Source organism: Nestor notabilis, unplaced genomic scaffold (genome assembly GCF_000696875.1).
Source record: "Nestor notabilis isolate BGI_N333 unplaced genomic scaffold, ASM69687v1 scaffold5348, whole genome shotgun sequence".
In the NCBI taxonomy this organism is placed as follows: Eukaryota; Metazoa; Chordata; class Aves; order Psittaciformes; family Psittacidae; genus Nestor; species Nestor notabilis.
The window spans coordinates 14,738-20,750 of NW_009939511.1; positions in this window are offsets into that span (position 1 = coordinate 14,738).

A 6,013-nucleotide genomic window follows, 5' to 3' on the forward strand; every position below is an offset into this window, starting at 1 on the left:
TGGCATACACTGATCCATTAAATGCTGTTCACAAGCTCAGCTACTGCACCTACAATTTCACATGGTAACTCAAGCTTTTTCTAAAGATTTAGGAAATTCCACCATGGCCATACAAGGTAGACCGTGTGAAAAACAGAAACTCTGCTCATAATGCAGATGGGCAACACAGTACAGGCTACTGATTCACTTCTTGGAAGTGTTCATACAAATTCACTTACATAATTTTTGCCATTCATAAGGTTTTCCACTGAAGGCTTCCTTCTGGTTTTTTATTTTAATTATTGTTTTTTGTCATCTTCTGTTATCTTTTCCCTTGCTTTTTTCTCCCCTTAAATTTTTATTAATCAAGGGACCTGATCTGAAATGCTTGCCTTTAGGCACTGCTGTGTGTTGCTGATGATGCGACAGCCTCTTTAAGGGATCACAGCAGCATTTCCATATCAAATACAAATCCTAATTAACCCCTGCCATTTGATTGCTGCAAATTGACAGATATGCCAATTCTCTGAAAGTGAATTCGCTGATAACAGCAAAAGGAAGCTTTGCCACACCATTATTAGAGAGGACATGTTTTAAGTGACTGATTCAGAAACAATAGAGCTGGCTGACCACAGCCCTCATAGATAAAATAGTTCGGCCATGTTTTAACAAATCCATTTCGATTCCACAGTGATACCACCAACTTGTATTTTGCACTCACTGAAGAAACTTCTCTTTTTTCTCTCTTTCTAAGCTTGTATAATGGGGTTCTGACATACCTGTTATAAATCAAAGCAGTTTGCACACAAAAAACACTGGAGAATGTATGACAAAGTACAGGGAGTTTGTGACTTACCTTTCAACTTCAGTACTGCCCAGCATACCACAGGTGGTTATTTTTAAATAACATCACTGCAAATTGTGCGATCCAACAGGGGTCAATGCCATTTTGTGACAACAGACCCACATGAAGGGAAAAAATTAAGATCTCAAAAGCTGATAGGAAAAAAATTCCCACACAACTGAAAGCTGAAATACAGACTGAAAGGTATGTCCAAGTTAACATGTTAAATCCAGACCCTTGAGACAGGATCATTTAAGGTTACAAGGCAATACAGGATGTGGGGTTCTATCTGCCCAGCTTGCACTTTCATTTGTGGTCACTTAAGCATGCCTCTAAGCAAAATGCTGATGTTCCTTTTTTATGGTTACTACACAATAAATATCTTTCAAGGCCCTCAAATGGTGATCCTTCCTGACCAACTTCAGAATGCAGCCAATATTTCATTTCAGGAGTCTTCAGACTAACCTACTTTTTTCCATCAATTATACAGGGAAGAAAAGCATTTCATTTAAGGGAAAAACTCCCTGTTTACTATTTCCTCAGCAAAAGTGGTAAAATATACATTCAGATTTAACTCCACAGGAAAGGAGATCACCCCTGGTTTGTAAAATTCTCATAGTAAAATGTTCAGGTAAATTTCTAAAGAAACCAGGCATCACTGAAGAACCAGATCTTCTTCTTACACAAAATAGGGAGACATTATTTCGTCCTGCAGTTCAAATCAGACTGAGTGATCGAAGTGTCATTTTGTTTGGCATATATATATATAAACACAATGTGAATGTCTTCCATTGAGATTTTAATGTCTCTAACTGGCTGTGTTTCTGTTTTTGCTACCTGAGAAATGGGAGACAAAAGTACTGTTCTCAACACCACAAATACAGGTTCATAAGCTACTTGTAAATTGCCTTTCTTCAGAAGGACGTGATACAGTTAGCCATGTGATTAAGTGATTTTTCAATACAATCCTTTGAGACATTTGCTCTTGCCTTTCACATTGACATTTGTCTTCCAAATTTGTCCTGGCACCCAATGCTGTTGATAGCTTAGCGGGACATTCCCCATAGGCAAGTAAAGATTAGCAAAACCAAACTCAGCACATCCCCCCAATTCTATTTTAAAATATTCTTAAAAAGAATCCTGAAGCCTGATTTTGAATTTTTGTTCCATGCTTTCAAACATGACTTCTTCAAAAATCTAGATGAATACATACACTGATAACAACAGAAACAATATAATAACAAGGACACGACCAAAGCTTATTGCAAACTTTTTCCCAGGTAATTCTAAAGGGTAGTTCTTATGACACCTGATAAACTTTTGAATTTCCCAAACAAAACAGGTAAATAACAAAAGGCATGAACAAAATACTGTCAGGTCACAATTTTGTCAGATGTGCTTATACTTTGCTAATTAAATAATACAAAAATTAAATAATACAAAGAGCATTCCATGCAAGGTACTGAGCTAAAACAATTCTTTCAGAAAGACACTGAAGCAAATCTGCTTCTTCACACATGAATGACCTCCTGAGGTCCCTTCTACTCCTATTTTCCTTAATTCCACGTTTAGTTTATGTATGTCTCTACAAATATCTTTTGTGTTTAGGCATAGCATGTTTATAGAGTGCAAAACATCTTTTTAAATATGCTATGCAATAAATTTACATTTCTGTAAAGACATCTTAAACTATTTTACAACCTGTAAGTATTGGGACCCTGTGTATATATTGGAGCATAGTGGGACTGATTACCTGCCTTTATAGAGCCAAGAGACTATTGACATCTCTGATTACAGAAGAAAGGCTTTGGACATGAAAGTTTCCACAATTTTTCCATGTATTTTTAAACATTTGCTTCATGGAAGAGACACCATGTAAGGGGTTATTTTTAGATCTTGTCAAAGGCCCAAAACTATCGATTTTACACTTTTTTTTTTTTCTCTTCCCCTCACCCCTCACCCTTTTTTTTTTCCCCACTTAGTTGCTTGGACAGGTGTATCCAGTTTTTCCACTAAGTTGCTCACATTGCAGGATGTTTTTTTCTATGGATATTGGCATGCATAATTACAACAAGGTTTATTCTACCCAATACACAACAAAGGTAAGAAATTAGGAAGAATTCTTCCCAAGCATTTGATTTCCATTTTTAGCATTTCAATTCTGCTATAAAAATTAGACACTGATTCCTGTGACAATAAAGACTGGAAAAAAAATTCAGTCCAAATTTAATCTATTAAAAATTGACCTATCTATAAAGATTTTCTACAAGAAGCAAGGGAAAGGTGAAAATCCTCTACGTACCCTGATGTGTAAAAGAGAAATTCCTTCAAAGAACACTGAGAGAATATAAAGGATTATTTTTCTTACCAATTTTCATATTCTTACCAATGTCACAACTGCAGTTACCACTGATAGAATTTGCTTTAGTGAAATAAAAGCTGCAGCCAAGAAGATCTGTAGCCCAATTTTTTAACAGTGAGGATCTTGTTGAAAGAGTAGGTTTTGTTCTTGGTGAAAGAGAGGTCCCAGTTACACAAAATTATAATATATCCTACTTTCACTTTGTGGAAAGAATATATTAATACTCATTAACTTGAAGTTGAAATCAGGCATCAGAAAACATTACATAAATTACAGCTAAGTGAATAAATTAAAGATTTGCAAAAAAAAAATAATTTATAAGCTTCAAAACAAATTTTAAGCTTCATACAGTTGAGTAGATACACTTTCCTACAAAGATGTTCTGTGGGGATGTAAAAGGCATTTGTATTTTCTGACCAGACAGCTCATGTACTCCAAAGTCAGCGTTGTAGTGGTCTGCACAAAGGTTTGGCCCATGTATCTAAAAGCATCCATTAAGATTTTGATCATCACTGTGTCATGGTTTGCATACATATGGGATACTGACTAAATCCTGAAGCCCTTACAAGGACAAAATTTCTACCAGTGTTAGAGTTCTATCTGGTAAGGATTTAAAAATCAGATTGATGACAATATAATATTCTGCTAGCCATAAGTGTGGGCATATATAACATACATTCAAATACAGCACTTATGCAAACCCTAGAGACAAATCTCACATATCCAGCACAATGTTACAAGGTATGTGAAAAATAGGACTGAATAAAATAGTATATATGAGTTCATCAATCCTTCAAGATCCTCAAACCATAGAAGTTGTATTAAAACCATTTCTACTACTGAAAACTTGTAGGACAGAGTGAAAAGATGTTCAGGCTCTGCATGTTTTCTCTTTGCATTTCATAATATGTATCATGAAATTAGAATTAGGAGAGCAGAAAGGCGATGACTTGTTCAGTTCCTTAATTAAAGTCCCTTTAATACAATGGTGTGTTGGGGTATACGCTATTTATCAGTGTTGCTAATGAACTGCGAAGTAGGAAAGCTTTATCAATGTGCTGCCTAGGCTTATAAAGGGTGATGCAGTAAGAGACAGGGTTGTCTCAGCCCTGAGAAATGCCAAAGCTGCCACCATAGAAGTTACAGCTAAGCTCTGAGACATACACTTCCAAGATTTCACTTTCCTCTCTTAATTTATCTCAACCTACTAAGTCTTACTGCAATCATCCTGGGCAAGGAGAGATGACCTACAACCAGTGACTGAAACTTCAGCGATCACTGATGTGATAGAAGAAACTCTTTAAAATCTGGTGCTTGGGAGGCAGGGTTGCTGTGAGCTGTCTCCTCTTCTGTAGTCAGTGTGTTCTTAACTAATCCCTGCATTATTGTAAGACACGGTCTTACAATACCTGACTATTCAGATGTCTCAGTGGGCACCCTGCATCTTCTCACTCTGCAGAATTAAGTCCTAATATGAAATGGCATTCTTGCCTCAGCATACAGCAGGCTGCACAAGTACCAGTCAGTATACAAAGATGACATATGTTATTTATCCAATCCCTAGTGAAAGCTGCTGCCCTTCTGAGGTAAAATGTATTTCTCTAGTATGGCACATGTTCAGTATATACAGTTACACTACAACCAAAACAAAAGTGTCCTAAACACATAGGCTGAGATGTTTGACTACAACTTATTCATATTAATCCTTGCTTGGTGTGGGATGCTGTTGGTCTATGGAAAGTTTTACTCTATTAATAATGACATTGTCTCAATATACAATCTATAATATATCTAAGTACATTGAATAGGTATGATTTCTTGTATAAACCTTCAATTAAATATACTTGTCTAACAGTGTCACCTTGTATGCTTGTCAGAGGTTGGAAAAAATATATATATGTATCCAGTCTCCCAGTGCACAGGATTCAGTTATTAACTTTTAATCTCTGCCATCAAGCTTTACTTCAAATACTGGTTATTACGCTGTATTTAGAAGACTACTTTCTCATTCCAAGGGAGAACAGAGTTCTGGAAAAATTCTTGACGTGCACCCAAAATGCAAGAGAAATAACTCCAATGTGTCCCACATGACATCACCTAGATTAGACTAACAAGCCAGGTTATTTGCAAACTGTAAATGAAAAGTTAAGGAAGAAACCTCACAGATCCATACAGCCAAAGACAAAGGTGTCAGAGTTGTTTCCAGCTCCCCTGTTACCTTTTCCACAATGCTACATGGTTGATGCTAAATCACAATCCTAAACTGCAATGTTATTTGGGAAGTAAATTCCCACAGTTAGGACATATTCAACTGACTACAGCCTCTCTAAGTTCTTAAATTCCCTCTTTATCCTTGTACACTATATGAGCATTGCAGACAGAAAACAAAACAGCAGTCAATACACTAGCTGCAATATGGCTTCCTATAAGAAGGACATTTAATTGTTTTTGATATTTTCCTTTGTCCAGTATGTGTTTCTCTGCGTGTATGTACGTGCATATGTGAGCACACACACATTCTCTTCTCTTTTGTATGGTGCACTTCACTGACATATTTAATAGTCATTCATTTCCATAGCATTTGTTTACCATAACTTTCAAAGTCAAATTGGAGGATTATATTGTATTTACAAACAAGTTGGCACTTACAGAATAAATTATTGATTCCTCTTTATTTTTTATTTAATTTTATTTTTCTTCTTTTCTTCTCTTCTTTTTCACCCAAGGGCATCCCAGAATTCAGTCAGAATAGTAAAACCTGCTGCTTGCTGCCATCATGCTACATTAACATGACTAAACAGGATTCCAGCTGGTACTCTTTACCAACG